Genomic DNA, 24,583 nt, shown 5'->3' on the forward strand with positions numbered 1-24,583 from the left:
AAAAAAAGAAAGAAATATTTTTCCAATAAATACATTTATTTATGTAAATAAAAAAATAAACGCTAAAAGTACACATATTTGCTCTCGCCGCGTCCGTGATGACCCGCTCTATAAAACTGTTTCACTAGTTAACCCCTTCAGTAAACACCGCAAAAAAATAAATAAAAAATGAGGCAAAAAACAATGCTTTATCAACATACCACCGAACAAAAAGTGCAATAAATTGCGATCAAAAAGACAAATGTAAATAAAAATGGTATAACTGAAAACGTCATCTTGTCCCGCAAAAAAACAAGCCATCATACAGATCCATCACCAGAAAAGCAAAAAAGTTATAGCTCTCAGAATAAAGCGATGCAAAAATAATTATTTTTTCCTAAAATAGTTTTTATTATGTAAAAGCGCCAAAACATAAAAAAGTGATATAAATTGGGTATTGCTGTTATTGTACAGACCCCAATAATAAAGCTGCCTTACTAATTTTACCACACATGGAACGGTATGAAAAACAAACAAAAAGCAATTCCCGAATTGCTGGGTTTTTTTTATTCTGTCTCTCAAAAATCGGAATAGAAAGCAATCAAAAAATGTCATGTGCCCAACAATGGTACCAATAAAAACGTCATCTCGTCCCACAAAAAACAAGCCATAACATGATTCTGTCGGCCGAAATATGGATCAATTGTAGCTCATCAAATGTGGTGATGCAAAAACTAGGTGTGACAGAAGCCAAACATAAAAACCCGATATAAATTTGGTATCACTGCAATCGCACCAACCTGAAGAATAAAGACACCTAATCACCAATACTGCATGAGGAATGGCGGAAAAAATAAATAAAACCAATTCTTCACATGCTGTTGATTTTTTCATTTCATTCAAAGATCGCAATAAGGCTCGGCGCACATTTATCCTGCGCTCTGCGTTGAGCGCTTACACTGGGGTTTCTGTGTAAATCTTTGAAATACATGATTCAGATAGAACCTCTGGCGGAAGATTCCCTATAATGAGGCAGATGGAGGCACTGTGGATGCCATCTGACCTGTGAGCCGGCAGTGACCATCTTTTTAGGATTGCATAAAAGTGCCGTCAGACACAGTTTTGTGCACTTCTGAAAAGAAGGACACCGCTGAACAGAGGCCAGATGGAGTTCAGAGTAACTCTGCTGCCTCATTATAGTGAATGGATCCATCGGGGGGGTTCATCTGTCACGTCACTTAGAGATATAGATGGAAACCCCGATGTAAGTGCTCAGTGTAGGGCGCTGGATAAATGTAATCATAAATGTTATGTAAAATGTACCCAATAAAAGCTTCAACTCAATCCACAAAAAAGCAAGTCCCCACTCAGGTCTGTCATCTGACAGAAATAGGGGGCTTCTACGTTACTGGCAGCATAAAGGCTCTGGAAAAGCAAAATGGCTCCTTGCCACCAAAAGAAATTCGGCAAATTGTCCGCTCCCAAATCCAAATGCCCCCCTCCCTTCTGAGCACCAGTGTGCCTAAACCACATTTAGCGCCCACATGTTTGGCATTTCTGTAGTGATGAGAGCCCGCCTAATTTAGAGTTGCGTGTCTCCAGAAGCATGAGCTGGGCACAATGTACTGGTCACTACAACGACAGTTTGCAATTTTCACTCAGCGACATCCACTGCTGCTTGTTTCTGGAAAACACCCATGGAGTCAAAATTGTCACTACATCTGTAGATAATTTCCCAAAGGGGTATGATTTCCAAAATGTGGTCACTTGAGGGGGGATTCTGCTTGTCTAGCACTTAGCAACTCTGTATATGGAGTCCGCAAACTATTCTAGGAAAATCTGCACTCCAGGAGGCAAATAGCCGTCCCTCCAGAGTCTCGCCGTGTGGCTAACCAGTACCGTTCAGCCACATATGGGGTATTTTTACAATCAGCAGAAATTGTGGGACAAATTTTGGTGCCATTTTTACCGTTTTCCCTGTATGAAAATGTTTGTAACCAGGGGGGACCAATAACCATGGACCCTCTCTAGGCTATTAATATCTGCCCTCAGTCACCGGCTTTACCACACTGGTGGAGAAAATTGAGCGGGAGCCCACGCCAATTTTTTCCGCCATTTAACCCTTTATTTTACCAGCTACAGCGCCCAAATTTTACACATACACACTACTAACATTAGTAGTGTGGAATATGCAAAAAAAAAAGGAATATGAGATGGTTTACTGTATGTAAACCATGTCTTATATCCTGTCGGGTTTGTGAAGGAGAAATGAAAAGCCGGCAATTGAATTACCGGCTTTTCTGCTATATCGCGCTGAATTAAATATAAATATATATATTGTGGCATAGCAACTGGTCGTGTGATTGATGGACGGTGTGTATCGCAGAGGTGGGTGACCCTGTGATGGAAGCCTGGGTATGTTTTGCTCAAGCAGATCTACTGCTGAGGGATTTGTTTACGTTGGGAAGGCTTCCAGGTGATTTGAGAGATGGGTGGGTTCAGTCACCTACAAACCCAACCAAAGAGGCGTGTCTGAACACATAAGATGGTTTTGTGTGTGAGGACCTGTGGTGATGTCACCCTCACCTGACTAGCCATGTGACAGGTACCTGGGTGTGGTTACACCTATGTAAAGAGGTTTGTGTAGCACATGGAGTAAGTGTGTGGAAGTCTGTCAGTGTGGACACACTTCCAGGTGTCCTGGCTGGACACTGCAGAGTGGCCTGTGTGTTGGACGGTTCCACGTGGGGACAGACGTCCTGAACAACACACAGAGACCATCTTTAGGCTGGAGAGCCTACGTGCTGGTCATAGCATGGTCTGTGTGCCCACAGACGTGAGAGAGCGGAGCTCTACTATGGACATTGGGGAATCACCTTTCTGACGTAAGACTGTTTACCTGTTGTTCCTGTTGCAATGTGGTTTATGGAGCAATAAACCCTGTGAACTTTTAAGGAAACGCGTCTCCTGAGTGTCATCCGCCGCACCTAAGCGAGTGTCCCCTAGACCCGTAGCGGGTGAAATGCTACAATATATATATGTGTCTCAATGACATATACATATATATATATATATATATATATATATATACTGTATATATACTGTATATATGGTTTACCGAACATTTGAGCCCATAAATCCATTAGATGTCGGTTTTGCAAGCCTGCGAGAAAATATCGCAGTACGGATGCCATACGGATTTCATACGGAGGATGCCATGTGCAAAATACGCTGCCACACCCTGACTACGGATAACATACGGATCACTATTTTGGGAACATTTCTGCGTATTACGGCCGTATTTTGGACGTAAAAAACGGACCTTATTGTCTTACATCTAGTGTGACGCCGGCCTAAAAATGTAAATTATTTTTTCTTCACTGGCCAATGGTATAAAATTCTGTGACTCACCTGTGGTGTCAATATAATCACTGCACTGCTAGATGAATTAACTGAAAGGTTTAGTTTTTAAAACTTATGGGGGATTCTGCTGTTCTGGCACCTCAGGGGCTCTGCCAATGTGACATGGCACCCCTAAACCATTGCAGCAAAATCTGCACTGTAATATGGAGCTACTTCCCTTCTGAGCTTTGCACTGTGCCTTAAAAGTAGTTTTCAACCACATATGGGGTATCTGTGAACTCAGGAAAAATTCCAAAACTATTTTTAGGGTTCATTCTCTCCTGTTACCCTTGTGAAAATACAAAATTTAGAGCTAAAAAAGATTTTTGCAGGAAAAATGTGATTTTTTTTAATTTTAACTGCTTAAAACCCTGCTATTCTGTTCGTTACCACCAGGGCCGGACTGGCCATCGGGCACTTCTGGCAAATGCCAGAAGGGCCGGTGCCAGTAGTGGGCCGCTGCACTGTTCCTCCCCCCCCCCCCTGCCAGTGCCGCCGCCGCCGCATTTAACTATACCGGCGTCTATGACGCCGGTATAGTTCAATGCAATGATCGAGGAGAGAGCGTCACCTGACGCCCCCTCTCCCATCATTCCCCGCTCTGCCTCTGACACTGCGGGTGCGCGATGACGTCATATCATCGCGCACCTGACTGCAGCCGCCGAGACAGGAGACAGGAGCAGCGCAGGCAAAAGGAAAGGTGAGGAGAGTGTTTTGTTTTTTTTTAACTGGACTGTGGGGCCATTATCGGGGGAGGGGGGGTGACGAGATGTGGGCTGTGCTCTATATACCCCTGTGTGGGCTCTGCTATATACACCCCTGTGTGGGCTCTGCTGTATACACCCCTGTGTGGGCTCTGCTGTATACACCCCTGTGTGGGCTCTGCTGTATATACCACTGTGTGGGCTCTGCTGTATACTGTGTGGGCTCTGCTGTATACTGTGTGGGCTCTGCTGTATATACCCCTGTGTGGGCTCTGCTGTATACTGTGTGGGCTCTGCTGTATATACCCCTGTGTGGGCTCTGCTGTATACTGTGTGGGCTCTGCTGTATATACCCCTGTGTGTGCTCTGCTGTATACTGTGTGGGCTCTGCTGTATATACCCCTGTGTGGGCTCTGCTGTATATACCCCTGTGTGGGCTCTGCTGTATATACCCCTGTGTGGGCTCTGCTGTATATACCCCTGTGTGGGCTCTGCTGTATATACCCCTGTGTGGGCTCTGCTGTATATACCCCTGTGTGGGCTCTGCTGTATATACCCCTGTGTGGGCTCTGCTGTATATACCCCTGTGTTGGCTGGGCTGTATATACCCCTGTGTTGGCTGGGCTGTATATACCCCTGTGTGGGCTGGGCTGTATATACCCCTGTGTGGGCTTGGCTGTATATACCCCTGTGTGGGCTGGGCTGTATACTGTGTGGGCTCTGCTGTATATACCCCTGTGTGGGCTCTGCTGTATACTGTGTGGGCTTTGCTGTATATACCCCTGTGTGGGCTCTGCTGTATACTGTGTGGGCTCTGCTGTATATACCCCTGTGTGGGCTCTTCTGTATACTGTGTGGGCTCTGCTGTATATACCCCTGTGTGGGCTCTGCTGTATACTGTGTGGGCTCTGCTGTATATACCCCTGTGTGGGCTCTGCTGTATATACCCCTGTGTGGGCTCTGCTGTATACTGTGTGGGCTCTGCTGTATATACCTCTGTGTGGGCTCTGCTGTATACTGTGTGGGCTCTGCTGTATATACCCCTGTGTGGGCTCTGCTGTATATACCCCTGTGTGGGCTCTGCTGTATATACCCCTGTGTGGGCTCTGCTGTATATACCCCTGTGTGGGCTCTGCTGTATATACCCCTGTGTGGGCTCTGCTGTATATACCCCTGTGTTGGCTGGGCTGTATATACCCCTGTGCTGGGCTGTATATACCCCTGTGTGGGCTGGGCTGTATATACCCCTGTGTGGGCTTGGCTGTATATACCCCTGTGTGGGCTGGGCTGTATATACCCCTGTGTGGGCTGGGCTGTATATACCCCTGTGTGGGCTGGGCTGTAAATACCCCTGTGTGGGCTGGGCTGTATATACCCCTGTGTGGGCTGGGCTGTATATACCCCTGTGTGGGCTGGGCTGTATATACCCCTATGTGGGCTGAGCTGTAAATACCCCTGTGTGGGCTGTGCTGTATATACCCCTGTGTGGGCTGGGCTGTGCTGTATATACCCCTATGTGGGCTGGGCTGTATATACCCCTATGTGGGCTGTGCTGTATATACCCCTATGTGGGCTGTGCTGTATATACCCCTATGTGGGCTGGGCTGTATATACCCCTAAGTGGGCTGGGCTGTATATACCCGTGTGGGCTGGGCTGTATATACCCCTGTGTGGGCTGGGCTGTGCTGTATATATCCCTGTGCAGGCTGTGCTCTATATATCCCTGTGCGGGCTGTGCTGTATATACCCCTGTGCGGGCTGTGCTGTATATACCCCTGTGCGGGCTGTGCTCTATATACCCCTGTGCGGGCTGTGCTCTATATACCCCTGTGCGGGCTGTGCTCTATATACCCCTGTGCGGGCTGTGCTCTATATACCCCTGTGCGGGCTGTGCTCTATATACCCCTGTGCGGGCTGTGCTCTATATACCCCTGTGTGGGCTGTGCTATATTATGCAGGCTGTGCTATATACTATGCGGGCTTTGCTATATACTATAGGGGGTATATTATATTCTATGGGGGAGGCCATGTTATATACTATGTGGCTGTGTTATATACTATTGCGGGGGTATATTATATTCTGTAGGGGAGGCTGTGTTATACTATGGGGGTATATTATATTCTATGGGGGAGGCTGTCTTATACTATGGGGGGCTGCATTATATATTATGGGGAGGTGGGCTGTATTATATTCTATGGGGGGCTCTATTAGATTTTATGAGGGATGATTGCATCATACTCTGATGGGGCTGCATTATATTCTATGGGGAGGTGGGCTGTATTCTATTCTATTTGGGGCTACATTAAATTCTATGGGGGGGCTGTATTATATATATTCTATGAGGGGTGATTTCATCATACTCTATTGGGGGGGCTGCATTATATTCTATGGGGGGTTACATTATACTCTGTAGGGTGGTGGCTGCATTATACTGTATGTGGGCTGCATTATACTGTATCGAGGACTATGGGGAATACGTTATACTATATGAAGAACTATGGGCTGCATTATACTATGGGAAGTGAATTGTACTACATGGATGACTATGGCGGTGCATTATACTATATGGAGCACTATGAGGAGTGTATTATGCTCTGTGGAGGACTGAGCAGTGTATTTTAATATATGGAGGACTATGGTGCACATTATAATATATGGAGGACTATGGGGTATATTTTACTAAACAAGTAAAATGCTGCATATTCAGATTGTTTTTGTCGGAACAAAAATCATTGTTCTCAGCAGCACATCGCCGCTGTAAACTGTAGATGTGCTGCTGATAACATGATACTGTATGGTGATCTGTTAGTGATCGTTCTGTCCCATCATTCTGTCTCAGACGGTGGAAAGAGGCCGGGAAACAAGCGTTGAACAACTTCAGTATGGTCGATCAAACTCATTTAGCGGCCTGAGATCAGCGCATGTAAGTAAATACAACCGAAATGCTTTTGTGTGATGTGCAATATGTTAGCATTTGGGGCCCCATTTTAAACTTTGCCTAAAACCGGCCCTGCCTACAAGTGTACAAAGGTATTATACAGTCACCGTGTGACAAGTGGGCCTGTGTAACTTCAAATGCCAGGGCTGAATTTTAGTCCCAGTCCGGCCCTGGTTACCACTATACACTTGCTATGTTCCGGTCATTTTTGACCGGACCTAATAAAGTCTTGATTTTTAGCTGATTTAAGTGTTTTAATTTTTGCAGTATTATATTGTATGTGAATCTGGTTGTTTATAAACAAATGAAAAATGGAAAGAAAAACTTACTTTTAATTTTTTTGTGTCAAAACATTTAACATGGCTTTATTGGAATATTTAGGCATATTGCATATTTGCACATACTAAAATAATTATTTATCCAACTGTAAACTATAATAACAATAAACTAAATGTAATTATATTATTTTCCAACAAAAAAATACCCCCAAAAAATTAACAGTTCAGTTTTTTTTATGTAAAATGATAAATAAGTCACACGGTGCAAAATTTACTCTTTGCAATTGTCACAGGTATAATTGACATGTCTTTTGCATAAATATTTTTCACATCTGTAACATATCACATTTGATTTGTGATTGCTTGATGTTGGACAGAAGTCGCATCGTTTCCGTTTTAAGCTGCTTGCACTGCTGGTGGCGTCCGTGGGTATTGTAGCAGTGCTGGTGGTAGCTGTTTGTTCACTTTATTTATCTTGCTGTTGGATCCTGTGGAAAAAATTTAATATATACATAAACAATAATAATACAATGAGAGAACAAACTATTACCAGTTTTACAACAATAAACACAATTAAGGCCCCATCACACATTGAGAAATCCACTGCGATTGTGATGCTGGAGCGTCGCAAACAAGACCATCTATATAAGCATGCACTCATTCTATCAATTGCTGCTTTACACTATACCATCTAATCAAAAGAATTGAATACTTTGACAATAAAAAAATAGTTTATCTGCTACATACCTGTGAGGCTATGTGCACACGATGCGGAATTTGTGCGGATCCGCAGCAGATTTTTCCGCGCAGAAACGCTGCAGTTCCGCACAGTGATTTACTGTACAATATAAATCAATAGGGAAAAAAAAAAGCTGTGCTAATGGTGCGGAAAAATCCTCACTAAATCCGCTGTGGATTGAAAAGAAGTGCATGTCGCTTCTTTTGTATGGAACTACAGTGTTTCTGCACCCTTCCATTATAGAAATCCGCAGTGGTAAAAACCGCAAAAAAGTCCACACAAAATCTGCATCAATTCCGCATCAAAACCACACAAAATTCGCAGCAAATCCGCACCTGTGGTTTCTGCCAGGAGATGCGGGTTTTGTGCGGAAAATTCTGCACCCCAATCCGCAACATGTGCACATAGCCTAAAGATGATCCTTCAGAACTCTGTTGTCTGTATATGTCCTCTCTGCTCTCTCCAGCTGGACTGAAAATGAAACTGGATAGACTACTATGGCAATTGTCTATTGATCAGATAAAATAAAACACCCCCCACCTTTAGGCTGAGTTCACACGTAGCAGAATTGCCGCGGAAATATCCGCGGCAATTCTGCGCCTCCTGCCGCGGGTATATCGCATGCAGAATTTGCATGCATATACCCGCAGAAAACTAGCGTTTTGCAAGCATAATTAGCTTGCAGAGTGCTAGCGTTTTCCAAGCGATCTGTAGTATCGCTTAGAAAACTGTTTGACAGGTTGGTCACACTTGTCAAACATAGTGTTTGACAAGTGTGACCAACTTTTTACTATAGATGCAGCCTATGCAGCATCTATAGTAAAAGATAGAATGTTAAAAATAATAAAAAAAATAAAAAAAAAGGCTATACTCACCTCAGCGGCTTCCGTTCCTAATGCTGTGTGTTCAGGACCTTCCATTGACGTAGCGGTCACGTGACCGCGGGTCATGTGACCGCGACGTCATCGCAGGTCCTTCACATACACCTCGGAAGCCTCTGAGAAGGTCGGGCCGCCAGAAGGTGAGTATATCGCTATTTTTTATTTTAATTCTTTTTTTTTTACCACTTATATGGTGCCCAGTCCGTGGAGGAGGGTCTCCTCTCCTCCACCCTGGGTACCAACCGCACATGATCTGCTTACTTCCCGCATGGTGTGCACAGCCCCGTGCGGGAAGTAAGCAGATCAATGCACTCCTAGGTGTGCAGAATCGCCGCGATTCCGCAATTTTAATGAACATGCTACGTTTTTTTCTGGATTGCGATTCCGCTCAGGAAAAAAATGCAGCATGTGCACAAAAAATGCGGATTGCATTCTGTTACATAGGATGCTTAATGTTAGCGTTTTTTTCGTGGTTTTATAGCGTTTTTATAGCGAAAAACCGCGAAAAAAACGCAAAAAATCTGCTACGTGTGCACACAGCCCTAAGGGTATGTGTACACGTTCAGGATTGCTTCAGGATTTTATGCAAGTAAAATCCTGACCAAATCTGCACCTGAGGTCACTGGCAGGTCACCTGCGTTTTTTCTGCAATGTAAGGACATGCTGCGTTCTTAAAAGACGCGCCGCATGTGAGTTTTCTCGGGTGTGCCGCATGCGTCTTTTACTGCATAGTGGAGACAGGATTTAATGAAATCCCCTCCACTATGCTGTAACATCTGGACGCTACGTTTTTTATGCATGCTGCTCAATGCTGCGTCAAAAACGCAGCGTTTCCTGAACGTGGACACATACCCTTAGGATAAGAGCTCAGAGTAAGGCTATGTGCACACGTAAGAAAAGAGGTACAGAATTTTCTGCACAAAATCCGCATCTCCTGGCAGAATCCGCAGCCATGGATTTGCCGCTGATTTTGTGCGGTTTTTATGCGCAATTGATGTGGATTTTGTGCGGATTTTCAGCGGTTTTTTTTTTAACATGGAGGGGTGCAGAAACGCTGCAGATCCGCACAAAAGAAGTGACATGCACTTCTTTGAAATCCGCAGCAATTCCGCACTGATTTTTCTGCACCATCTGCGCAGCTTTTTTTTCCCCCATTTAATAACATTATACTGTACATCATAGTGCGGATCTGCAGCGTTTCTGCGCCGAAAAATCCGCTGCGGATCCGCAGCAAATCCACATCGTGTGCACATAGCCTAAAGCAAACACACTTTTCAGACAGAATTTATTAGTACTCTTTCAGGTCAGCATTTCACAGAAATTAGATCAGGGAACACAAGTAAAAAAAGAGAATATGTTCATTTACAATATGAAATGTTGAGAACTGAATTTAACTATTTTACAGGAACAGCAGGGTAAAAATATTTGGCACATAACTATACTGGAAGGTAATCCATCAGCAGTATTGTAATGAGAAAATGTATGTATGTGTAAATCTGCATGGACCAAAAGGACCTAAATAAATTGATAAATAGTAGTAGATGTAATATATAGTCCAAAATGAGATTATAGCTCCTTAAAATGGCTGGAGATCGCTATAAAAGGCTATCGGTCATTTTTGACTGAACAGTACAAGTGTATAAAAAATTGTGGAGCAAAAAGTAAACAAAAAAAAAGTACCCATAGTAAGAACCCCTCAAATGAGGAAAAGTCAATCAACCACAAGTTTCAGAACCGCATCTTGAATATTTAAAAAAAAATTAAAGTTCAAAATCGGTCCTTTTGACCGAACATAACAGCAGGGTTTTTAATGTTATAAACTTCTGTGAAGCACCTGTGGGTTCAAGGTGTTCAATACACATCTAGATAAGTTCCCAAAGGGGTCTAGTTTCCAAAATGGGGTCACTTGTGGGGGTTTCCACTGTTTAGGTACATCAGGGTCTCTCCAATCAAATCCCATTTTTTGCTATATTTTCTGTCTCTCCAAACGCGACATGGCGTCCGCTAATTATTCCAGCAAATTTTACATTCAAAAAGTCAAATGGCGCTCCTTCCCTTCCAAGTCATGAATATGTGCCTCCACCTCCCATAGGGGCGGAGCCGACCATTCATGATTGTAAATGAGCGGCCCCACGTGACCGCATACAGTAGAAGCCGCGGCCAGACCAGGAAGCAGCGACAGCCAACGTGGGAGCGGGTGAGTATTTTCTGAACAGCGGGGGGGGGCGCACAGGGGGTGGGGGGGTGGCGGACAGGTAGATCTTTCATTTAAACACTATTATTCATATCTTCTATGCAGCAAACGCTGCTGCACAGAAGATATGAATCGCGGCTTCAGCACCATGTGGGGGGACAGCGCTTACTATAGCGCTGTCTCCTGCACGCCACAGGGACCGCACACGGAGAAGGTCCGTGTGAGGTCCGTGTTTTACACGGACCCATTGACTTTAATGGGTCCGTGTAATACGTGCGCTCCCACGAACACTGTCATGACTCCGTGTTTGGCACACGGAGACACGGTCCGCAAAAAATCAATGACATCTGCACAGATGCATTGATTTTAATGGGTCTACGTGTGTCAGTGGCTCCGGTACGTGAGGAAACTGTCACCTCACGTACCAGAGCCACTGACGTGTGAAAACGGCCTAAAGCAGTGTTTCTCAACTCCAGTCCTCAAGACCCACCAACAGGTCAAGTTTTCAGGATATCCTTAGTATTGCTCAGGTGATAATTTCATCACCCGCTCCATCATTAATTCCATCACTAAGGAAATCCTGAAAACATGACCTGTTGGTGGCTCTTGAGGACTGGAGTTGAGAAACACTGGTCTAAAGGAAATTTTTTGTGAGAGAAAAGTAAATGTTAATTTTTTTCCTTCCACATTCCAAAAATTCCTGTGAAGCACCTGAAGGGTTAATAAACTTCTTTAATGTGGTTTTGAGCAGCTTGAGACGGGAGATATGTGTCACATAGATGGCTTACCGCTGTGATGTAACCATAGCTGTCAGTATGTATGTCAGGACCTGTGGTGAGGTCACAACCACATGTCTGATCATGTGATGGGTTCTGGGTGTGGTTACACCTATTAAAGAAAGCCTAAAGGCCCTGTCTCACATAGCGCGATCGCTAGCGAGATCGCTGCTGAGTCACAAGTTTTGTGACGCAACAGCGACCTCAGTAGCGATCTCGCTATGTGTGACACGTACCAGCGACCAGGCCCCTGCTGCGAGATCGCTGGTCGTATCGGAATGGCCTGGACCTTTTTTTGGTCGTTGAGGTCCCGCTGACATCGCTGAATCGGTGTGTGTGACACGGATTCAGCGATGTCTTCACTGGTAACCAGGGTAAACATCGGGTTACTAAGCGCAGGGCCGCGCTTAGTAACCCGATGTTTACCCTGGTTACCAAAAAAACAAACAGTACATACTCACCATCTGATGTCCGTCAGGTCCCTTGCCGTCTGCTTCCTGCTCTGACTGACTGCCGCCGTACAGTGAGAGCAGAGCGCAGCAGTGACGTCACTGCTACTAATGTAACAAGTGTCTCTGTGTAAAATTTGGGGTCTCTAGCTATTAAATTAAAGGGTTAAATCCCGGAAAAAATTGGCGTGGGCTCCCGCGCAATTTTCTCCACCAGAGTGAGAAAGCCAGTGACTGAGGGCAGATATTAATAGCCTAGGGAGGTACCATGGTTATTCCCCCCCCCCTGGCTAAAAACATCTGCCCCCAGCCACCCCAGAAAAGACACATCTGGAAGATGCGCCTATTCTGGCACTTAGCCTCTCTCTTCCCACTCTCGTGTAGAGGTGGGATATGGGGTAATGAAGGGTTAATGTCACCTTGCTATTGTAAGGTGACATTAAGCCAGGTTAATAATCGAGAGGCGTCAATTATGACACCTATCCATTATTAATCCAATAGAATGAATTGGTTAATAAAACACACACACATTATTAAAAAGTATTTTAATTAAATAAAGACACATGGTGTTTTAATATTTTATTATACTCTTAATCCACCTGAAGACCCTTGTCACCTGAAATAAAGTTAAACAAAACAAACAACAATATTCCATACCTTCCGTCGTTCAGTCTTGTCCCACGCTGTAAATTCATCTGAAGGGGTTAAATCATTTTACACCCAGGAGCTCTGCTAATGCAGCTGTGCTCCTGTCTGTAAAACTTGGTGAATGAATGGAATGCAGGGGAATGTCCTGTAGTTACCTCGAGTCGCGGTGATGCGCCCTCTGCTGGATGAACTCATATGAACTCGAGCCTGGGAACTTTTCAGAATATTTTGCCCAGTCACGTAGTATATTGCCCAGCCACGTAGTATATTGCCCAGCGACGTAGTATATTGCTCAGCGCTGTAGTATATTGCCCAATTACGTAGTATATTGCCCAGCGACGTAGTATATTGCCCAGTGACAGGGCAATATACTACGTGACTGGGCAATATACTACGTGGCTGTGCAATATACTACGTAATTGGGCAATATACTACAGCGCTGAGCAATATACTACGTGGTTGTGCAATATACTACGTGGACATGCATATTCTAGAATACCCGATGCGTGTTTTTAAGAATATTTGAGCCGATGGATCCATGATATGTCCATTTTGCAAGCCTGCGCAAAAAAATCGCCGTACGGATGACACACGGATAAATTTGTGCATAAAAATCGCATCCTCGCATTGAATACGGAACAGTGTTTTGGGACAATTACTGCGTATTACGGCCGTAAAAAACAGACCGTATTTTCATACGCTGAGTGTGACGCCGGCCTAAGGTGCTGCGGTTATTCAGGAACGCTATGCATCCTAACCTAGCACCTAAAATAAGGTAAACTAAGTCTATAAAAAGGATATTATCACCTGTGAAATATATTTTAGAAAGATACACATTTTATGCAACAGAGAAATTCATTTACATGAAAGTAAATAAAATGTCATGCCCAGCTTTGTCACTAGAGGGCGATAGAGTATTTTTACACAAGAACAGCAAATATTCTCAACATTCACATAGACCTGACATAAATGATGATTGTAGGTAATGTTATTAAATGACTGATCCTTTAGATAACACAATTTAATGTAAAATAAATACTATTAAGGAAAACATAAATGAATAAAGAAACTGACCACTATGCAGCATCATGGCTGTTTTCACATCTGCTTTCAGGCTTCCATTTATTGCAGAAGATTATTGTCAGATCTGTCATATGTCAGATACAACTGATACCTGATGATCTGCTGTCATTTACATGTAAGGGTGTGGCAGGAAATGTCATACCCCCTCTCCCCCTAAAGACAGCATATGCAAGGAGTATATTTAAATATGTGTTGTGATGTGGTTTTACTGAATTTTGGGAGTAATATGATTTGTGAATCTGCATAGAGCTCTATAGGCACTAAGTGGCACAGTTACTGTACTGCAATGTGATTAATGTGAACTATCAATAGTATATTGATAAAGCCTAGGGTTTGGTTTAGAATATAAGGCATTGCATAAGACTTAGGAATTAAGCTGGAAAAGGGAAAGATTCAGTTGAGGGCATACTAGATACAGGAAGTAAAGTGCACAGGTTAATTTGCCCAAAAACCTACTGCTGAGGTATACAGAGTAAAGAGACAGTTAATGATTGGTCCATCCCACAGTGGGAGGGGTAAGGGCCAGTAAAAGGATACCATTTTCCTGATTTTAGTCAGTTAGTGAAATAATTCATAGGTAACAGTTGCTAGCGGGAGTTCAAAGTTCAGTGGGCTACTAGCAGAAGCCAGTACATGTCGTGCTGGGTGGTATGAGGCCTTACCAAGCTCCTTGCGGTATTCCTGCAACTGTAAGGCGAAGAACCAGACCAGGCGTGCCTTTTCTGTTATGGATCCACAACTGTTGGGGCTGTCACCCAAGTTGCACGGGGGAAAGCTTAAAACCCAGGACCGACCTTTGAATTAAGTGTTATGGGGAGCAGCTATACAAAAGAGGCTGCAGCGCACAGGAAGCAGGGCAGACTTGGCGGGAACGTGCAGTGCGCAGGAGGACATAGTCAGGGCTCCAACCAATGTGCACTGGGGCAGAGCAGGCCCAAGCCTAAAGGGCCTCAGATCCTCAAACAGAGACTGCCGACAGAGACCAGCTAACTATACGCTGACACCGGAGACCGTAAGTGACAAAGTCCCCTGTCAGGACTTAGACTTGCGCATGCTGAGACAAGAACGCCGGGTGACCCTTTGTGAACTGTATCCTGATACACCTGCTTGCATCTGCCGAGTAACATCATACTCTGGCAGTGTTAGAGACTGTGATGGTACCTCTGCTCTGTTTTCTGGACCCAGGACCCCCGTCGGGACAATGAGGATACACCGCCACCGCCAGGACCCCCGCCAGGACCACAAGGATTCACCACCACCACCAGGAACCAGAACGCCATCTCTCTCAGGACGCCGCCGGACCCCTTATGCATCAAAGCCTTGGCGCCACCGCTTGAATTCAGGATTCCAGATTCTGACATCGTTGGACTGATAAGTGTAACATTACTGAACGTCCCCTTTAAATTTCCCAAACTTGTTTTATTCCAAGTTTACTGCACAAATCAGTTTAATCCCCTTTTCTCCCTGCATAGAGTATCCACTGTTAAAATAAATCCCACATTAACACTTGCTCTGCCTCCGGTTCGTGCATGCCGCAACTTGCTCACACTTGGCATAGTCGGCAGGATGCAGTCCACCAGCATGGAGGTGGCAGACCAAGAGGTTGGGCAGTCCTAGGTCCAGCATTTCCCTGGGGGTCATGTTAAACAACCTCCTGAAATTTAATGGGAATAATACTATGTTATGGAGCTGGACTGAGCGTATTAGGGGAATGATGAAGATGCACCCCATGGTTCCTGCCCTACATGCAGAGGTGGCCATGATGGCTTTGTACGGAGAGGCGAGGGACTCAGTTATGCTATGACTTCCACCCCCAACAGCAAGATACTTTTGACAATGTACTGCGCATACTGGAGGAGACCCATGGGGACACCACAGATGTAGGGGAATTGCACATGCGGTTGTTTAGCCGGATTCAAAGAGAGGGGGAGACGGTGACTCAATATATGAATGTACTACAGGAGATCCACACTGCCATATACAGGAAAGACGACGTAGGCATAGGGTCGAGTGACATAGTGTTGCGGGACCAGTTGATGACCGGATTGAGAGACGCGCTGCTGAAGCAGGCCCTGTGAGAGCGTTTGCGAGTAAACCCGCACATGACCCTTGCAGAAGTCGGTAGTGAGGCACGTGAGCAAGAGCAGGGGGTGACAGTCCCGGCGACGAAGATCCGGAGTGGAGAGGTATCTGTGAATCTAGTCACCGAACCTGGATGGGTAGAAGACTTGCGGAAGGTGATTCAAGTTATGCGGGAAGACCTGACAGAAACTAAAAAGAAGGTAATCACATTAAACTCACCCAGGGGCAGGACTATCCCAGAACCCCGAGGGGCCGTGAGAACATATCGTCGGGAAGAACTCCTTACGTGCTATACCTGCGGAGAGCTGGGACATGTGGCCCGGGTTTGTCCGCACCAAGGATGGCCTCTTCAGCATCGCCAGTTAAACTAGGAGGCTCCGAGGCTGGGGGACGCCGCCCGGAGCCAGAACAGTCAGAAAGGAGAATCAGGAGTCCCACCAATTTATTTTCCGTGTGTCCTCTAGTCTGGGCTGAAATAGATGGTCGGGCCGTCTAATGTCTGGTAGATACTGGCTCACAGGTAACTGTAATGCCCAAAACATACTTTAAAAGACATTGTCCTGAAGCATTGAGGCCAGAGTGTGGCCCGGTGATGAAGTTGACGGCCACCAATCAGTTGCCCCTCCTGGTCGCAGGGGTGGTCTGGAGGCAGATCAAGGTCTGTGGTAAAGATCAGGGCTGCAAAGGAGTGGTGTTAACTGCGGTAGACACAGAATGTGGATATGCTGTCACTGTAGGGATGAATGTGCTTAAGGAGTTCGGGAGTCTTCTCATTAATGAGTCCCCAGACGTGTTTTTGAAGCAATGAAGTCCGCAAACCCCTCAGAGAGAAGTGTTTCAGCAGTTGATCCAGACAGCTTGAGCGCAAGGGGTCTCCTGTGATGAAAAGGCGCTGGGAAAAATGGTTATTCTGGCTGCAGGAAATCTTGTAATACCACTGGGGCAAACCGTGCTCTGTTTACCTGTCTGGGCTTGCACTCCTCCGGAGGGGGTTGAGATACAATTAGAACTGGCTGTTATGGAGCACTTACCCCCAGGACTCCTAGTTGCTCGGACCCTGGCAACTGTACATAATGGAATGGTACCCATGCGTTGTGTGAATTTGAAAGAGGCCAATCTGACACTCTTCCCCAGAAGTGAAATAGGGCAAATTGTAGGCAAGTCGGAGTTGCTGCTACCCCCCAGGCCGTTCAGTTGACGGCAAAAAAAGATGATCCATGGACTGTAGCTGTAGAGACATCTCTCGTGCAGAACCTCAACAACAGCAGAAAGGAAGCCGTATTTTGGAACAAATGCGAGCTGAATTAATGGAGCTCACACCGCAACAAGTACAACAAGTGGAAGCCTTACTCGGACGTTATCAAGATGTATTCGCACATCATGAGGACGATTTCGGCTGCACTTCTGCAATCACACACGAGATTCCAACCGGTAGTGCTGCACCTATAAGAGAACGCTATAGTCAAATTCCTCCGCAAATGTATCAGAAGGTGAAGTGGATGCTGACACACATGCTACAGAACGGTGTCATCCAATAGAGTCAAAGTCTGTGGGCCTCCCCCATCATACTAGTATGGAAAAAGGACGGCTTCTGCATGGATTATCACAAGCTAAACGCCTGCACTGTGCGAGATTCGTACCCACTACCTCGTATCAAAGAGTCTCTGTCCGCACTGGGAAGCGCGAGATACTTTTCCACGTTAGACCTGGCCAGTGGTTATTGGCAAGTGCCGATGTCTGAACATGACCGAGCGAAGATGGCCTTCATACTACCCTTGGGCCTGTACGAGTTCAACCGGATGCCATTCGGTCTGGCTAATGCTCCTGGTACTTTTCAGCACCTCATGGAGAGGTGATTTAAACTTTGAAGCCACTGTCATCTACCTCGATTATATAATTGTGTATGCTGCTACGTTTGAAGAACATTTACAACGTTTAGAGCAAGTATTGAGCCGGCTCCAGAAACATGGTCTAAAAAGTAAAACCTCCCAATTGTCATCAGTTTCGTACCCAGATTGAGTACCTAGGACATGTGGTCTCTGCTGAAGGCGTAAGACCGTCCCGTGAGAAGATTGCGGCAGTACAGGAAGGGCCCACTCCGTGAAGGATGCTCGAGCCTTCTTGGGGTTGACCGGATACTACTGGCGGTTCGTAAAAAACTTCACCCGCATCGTGAATCCGTTGTTAAAGCTACTGAAAGGAGTGCCGTCTGGAGCCAAAAACAAGACGATTCAGTGGGGAGAGCATCAGGAGAAAGCCTTTCAGGCCTTGAAAATGGCCTTGACAGAAGCACCCGTCCTAGCTTGCGCTGACTTCTCTCAACCTTTCATCCTACATACAGATGGGAGCTTGCATGGACTCGGAGCTGTATTGTCCCAGATTCAAGACCGAAAAGAGCAGGTGATTGCCTACGCTTTCCCTCCATGACTCTGAATGGAACCCAGACAACTACAGTTCATTCAAGTTGGAGCTATTTTCATTAGTCTGGGCCATGACAGAGAAGTTCGCAGAATACTTGTCTCGGTTTGAAGTCCTAGTGCGTACCAATAACAACCCTCTGGCTCACTTGGAGAACTCAAAGTTGGGAGCTTTGGAACAGTGCTGGGTGGCGCAAATGGCCAAATATTGGTATAAAATCACCTACCGAAAGGGGGCCGAAAACACTCATGCAGATGCACTCTCTAGAGTGACACACGGGAAGCCTAGTCTCAATCGAGATGAGGAGTAAGAGGCTGAAGAAGTTCCCGAGTTTCGAGATTCTGCCAGGACATTGGCAGCTACGCAGGAACAGGTGCAAGCAGTAACCCAGGAAAATATACTAGGGCAGCCTGGAGATGAGTGGGTATGGATCCAACAGGAAGATGGAGAGCTCGCACAAATATGACAGTGGGTGGCACTTAAACAACTGCTCCACCGAAATGAGAGGGAGGCCCTGTCTCCCAGGTCGTAACAAATTCTTCAGCAATGGGGGAGAATGCAATTGAAGAACGGACTGTTATATTGGAAGATCCAATTACAACGGGCCCTGTCCATCACTTGGCAAGTGGTGATTCACATTTCAGTGGCTACAGAAGCTAATTTACCACCCCCTTCTGAAGTCAGTAGTAGAAGAAGTGTGCCGGCTCTGTAAGAGCTGTGAGTTGGCCAAACCTCAAGAACAGAGAGCCCCTACACAAACGATTGTGACCTCGGCACCTTTAGAAGTGTTGATGATCGACAATTTGACCATAGGCCCGCTCATCAGGGGTATGAACATTGCTTGGTAATGACAGATCATTTCACCAAACAGCGGAATCCGCAGCACATGCCATCTGCAAAAACTTCATCCAAGTGTACAAATGTCCAAAGAGAATCCACTCAGACCAGGGTGCCTGTTTTTTGGGATGAGTAATGGAGGAACTCCATCGCTTGTACCAAATTGGGAGGTCTTGGACTATGCCTACCATCCCCAAGGTAATGGAGAATGCGAGCGGTTTAATCGGACTCTTATTCAGATGAGGAGAACCCTAGAGGAGGATCGCAAAGTTCACTGACCAGAATTTGTAGCAGAGTTGGTGTGGGTCTATAACAACCGAGTACATCGTACCTGTCACACTCACGCCCTGACTGGGTGGTGTGAGCAAGGGAATAGTGGCCCCACTGTGCCACAAACCAGACTACCCTGGAAGGGGTGTGACTAAACAGCTACCTTGATGTTCGCTGGAGCCTCTGATGGTGAGGTCAGACTTGTGTGGCAGATAGCTGTCAGGTAACACTCCAGGGCGGTGTCTGGCTGTGTCACCTGATCCCACTGAGGGACTGAACACTAATAGCAAGTGTAGGCAAGTTCAGATGAGCACGACTTGTACTCTGGCAGGCAGACTGGCACTCTGACAGGCGGGCATGACTGGCACTCTGGCAGGCAGGCGGGCATGGATGGCAGGCAGGCAGGCACTCTGGCAGGCGGGCACGGCTGGCTCTTTGGCGGGCGGGCATGGCTGGCACTCTGGCAGGCAGGCGGGCATGGCTAGCTGGACTGGATATGGTTCAGGTAGGACAGGAACATAGGCAGGTACGTGTGGGAAAAGGGAACAGGTAGGGACTAATTCAGACTGGAAGGACAGGAACTGCTTAAGGAGACACCGTAACACAGGCTGGAATGAGTAGGATAGAGTCGCAGGAGGCAAGACAGGAGTAGAGCAGAACCGCTGGACGTGGAGCAAAGACCAGAACAGCTGGAGTTGGAGCAAAGACCAGAACCACAGGAGTCGGAGCAAAGGCCAGAACCGCAAGAGGCGGAGCAAAGGGCAGAACCGCAAGAGGCGTGGCAAAGGGCAGTACTGCAGGAGGAGGAGCAAAGACAACCACAGGAGGCGGAGCAAAGACAAGAACCACAGGAGGTGGAGCAAAGACCAGAACAGCAGGAGGCGGAGCAAAGACCAGAACCGCAGGAGGCGGAGCAAAGACAAGAACCACAGGAGGTGGAGCAAAGACCAGAACAGCAGGAGGCGAAGCAAAGAGCAGAACTACAGGAGGTGGAGCAAAGAGGAGAGCCACAGGAGGCAGAGCAAAGACAAGAACCGCAGGAGGCAGAGCAAAGAGGAGGAGTGAACACAAGGAAACACACAGCGGAATAGTAAAGGCTACAGACAGGGATACAAACGGACACAGGACTAAGTTCAGACAGGGTCAGGAACGGGACAAGGCACAGAAACAAGGATTCAGACCAGGGTAAGAAGCCCCACTGGGTGGCAGTAACGAGAGACACAGGAAAACTATGTGTAAACGACATAGAAAATTGCCCTATGTAAAAGCTCATGTTAAAATCGCATTGTATCTTATGGATGCATAATTTCTGGGGCAGCTGAGAGCTAATGTTTTTAGTCTGTAAGGGGCCAATATCCATGGCCCCTTCTTAGGCTATTAGCCTGCAGTTGTCTGCCTAGCCTTTGCTGGTTACTAAATATAGAGGAACCATACGTAATTTTCTTGTGGGGGGGGGGCGATGGGTCCCCATTTTAATAACCAGGTGGCGCTTTTCCCGGCTCTTCCCACTTGACCTGTGGTGGTGGCAAGTGGGGTTCATATTTGTGGGGGTGGTGTCACCTTTGTATTGTCCGGTGACATCAAGCCCACAGCTTAGTAATGGAGAGGCGTCTATAAGATGTACTGTGTTGTCTATGCGTTTGGTCTTGCCTCCCATTGAAGTTAATGAGATTCGGGTATGTTCGTCAATCCAAACCTGTTTTTTTTTATGAATTAATGGATACCATCAAAGAAAATAATTAAATACACATTATAGATGCGATCATGCTGTAGCGCCTGCCTGCAGAAGTGGATTTTTTTTTTCAATTTGTATATACAATATTCATTATGTAAACTAGGGGCAGGTCAGTGAGGGATCAGTGACCTGTCAGCAGTCTGAATACCTAATCAGAGCACCACCTGAAGACCCCCCCCCCCCACACACACACACACACACACACACACACACACACACACGCCACCCTGGAGCACGGGCATATCATTAACTCAAAACTGAAAATAAAGATTCAACAACCACAAGACAGATTTCATCAACCAAGGAATCATTGTAATCAGTATAATGGTTGCTGACCTGACACTGTCTGTAGGTTACTGTGCACAATCCTGCTGACAGGTTCCCTTTAATGGTAGATATCAGCTAGACTCGAAACTCGTCAAATATATTTTTATGCCAATGCTATTTTAATAAAGTCACAATAAAGTAACTTTGCTTTTATTTCACTTTGCTTGATTGAAAAACCTCTTTTCACAGCATCAATGACAGGCTTCAGTTCACACTTGGCAGCACCATTCCACATAGGAACATTGTTTTTCCTCAGAACAGATTTTTCCTACTTTGATGCAGATTATACGCTGTTAAAATTTTACTTGCAGTGTCTTAGGTCTTGCTAATGTTTAGTAGGATCTACTGCAGCATGGGCCCCAATCTATTTACAGTCTTTGAATTATTTTCTTGCTGAAGATGAGTATTGTGCAGCCAGTTTTGTATACTGCCCCAGTCAGCATGTGGTTTGCTCCAGTTCTGCCCTATGCATGAGGCTGGTTTCATACATGCTAGCTTTGCTTTTGTTGCAAGTACAGGGATATCACATGGGGCTCGATTAATTAAGACTGATGCTATGCATGCCAGTCTTAATTGACAGGACCACTGGAGTAAGATGCGCCTACTTCATTAAGAGGCACATGACATTTCAAGGGAATCTGTTGCTAGTTTTTAGCTACCTAATCAGAGAGCAGCATAATGTAGGGACAGAGACCCTGATTCCAGCGATGAGTCACATACTGGGCTGCTTTCTGTAGTTTTGGTGTAATCACTGTTTTATCAGCAGGAGATTATCACTAAAAAAACTAGTACATTTGCTGCCATGTTGCCTTCCATATTCATGAGCTCTGTATAACCCCACCCCCACCACTTTTATACACAGTATGCACAGAAAGCTGCCAGTCAGTGGTGTGGGCGAGGTTTTCAGAGGTCAGCATTCAGGGAACTGCTAGATCTGCAGAAGATAAACCAGTGATTTTACCACAACTGCAGCAGGCAGCCCAATAAGTGACACATCGTTAGAATCAAGGTCTCTGCCCCTACATTATGCTGTTCTCAGATGAGGTAACAAAAAGCGTGACTGGAGTACAATTGTGCTGTCCATTTTTTTTAATGTACAGCACATGCACTCAGATTTTCATAAATCAATACACATATGTTTTAAGAATGCGTCAGTGTGTCCGCCCCATGAGACTCGGAGCATGTCCTATTCTCATCCATTTTGTGGATTAGATTCCGCCATTTAGACCATGGAGAGCCATGTATAATAGATGAAATATAGAAGACATAGGCCCTGATTTATTATCGGTGGCGTTTTGTAGGCCTTTCTTACTGAGGATTGTGCAGGAATAAGAAGAGATGAATTAATTAGGAGGTGCACACCACTTAATGAATTCAGTGCTTACCAGTGACATGTGCCTCGCCAGAAATTAGACATTTTCTATGAATTTGATGGGCAGGAGTAACTATGCCCCGCCACCTCCCCAGCTCTGCACATTTTGTTGAAGCTGCCCAAAACTGGAAATGTTCTACACAAGATGTCTGGTGTAAACACTTTGGTGAATCGGGGCCAGACTTTTACATCAGTGTTCCATCCGAGGTTTCATCTGCTTTTCACTGATCCATTGTTAAGAGTCAATGGATGACAAAGAAGTTCAGATGTTCTACCTTCTTCACTTTCTAAAAACGGATGAGAAAAACAGATGCAACACGATTGAAAATGGCAAAATGGAAGCCACAAGATATTTTTACGAAGATGTAAAAATAGTAACGGATATGTGAAAGTATTCTAAAGCACATAGTGGTGTGTCACGTGGTTTACTGCTCCACCGCCATAGCGTGGGAACCCGACATAAGTGTGGAACATTTAGGGCTCGTACTCATCTGCCTATAGATCGGAAGAGTGCAATCCGATAAAAAATCATATTCACTGGTTTAGTGCTCTTTTGTGATTTTTTTCTCAGCTGGAATCTGGATGCCTTACGCTTTTTCAAAAGGGTGTGTCCATATGTGAAGAAATGGACTGCCTTACACCGTCCCTGCCCTGAAGACAACCGCCATATGCATAAGTGTAATGTGAACAGTGTTATGTGTTTCTTTGTAGTTTATGTGTATGAATACAGTTGAAACCAGAAGTTTACATACACTATATAAAAAGACACATATGCAAGTTTTTCTCAATATATGACATGAAATCAGAATAAACCTTTCCCATTTTAGGTCAATTAGGATTACCATAATTATTAATATTTGCCAAATGCCAGAATAATGAGAGAGAGAGAATGTTTTAAGGCATTTTTATGACTGCAAAATCAAAAGTTTACATACACTAAGATTACTATGCCTTAAACAATTCTGGACTGCCCATATGATGATGTCATGTGGTTAGAAGCTTCAGGTTTTTTGGCAACATCTGTGTTAATTAGAGACACACCTGTGGATATATTTTAATGCACACCTGAAACACACTGTTTCTTTGTGCATGCAAATTGCCTCTTCTGAGAAAAAGAGGACTTAACTCTATAGCGCCTCCTGTTGGAAGTAGCGATCCTACAAGTCACAATCAACCGTCTAACGAGTCGTGCAGTATGATTTAGGATAAAAGCCAAATCAGTTTCTCAATTCGCAGACACGGTGTTTCGGGCTGTTGGCCCTCGTCAGTGCGAAGCATGAGAACTGATTTGGCTAGGTGAGATGCTCTGGACTGGGGTCTAAGGGGTATCGTTTCTCCTTATGGAGAGTGACATACCATCTCTGGCTTGTCAAGGTAAGGAGGCTTATTTGCCATACAATGCTCCTCTGGGAATTTAAATATGCAAATTGCCTCTTCTGATAAAAAGAGGACTTAACTCTATAGCGCCAC

Source organism: Ranitomeya variabilis, chromosome 1, assembly GCF_051348905.1.
Source record: "Ranitomeya variabilis isolate aRanVar5 chromosome 1, aRanVar5.hap1, whole genome shotgun sequence".
In the NCBI taxonomy this organism is placed as follows: domain Eukaryota; kingdom Metazoa; phylum Chordata; class Amphibia; order Anura; family Dendrobatidae; genus Ranitomeya; species Ranitomeya variabilis.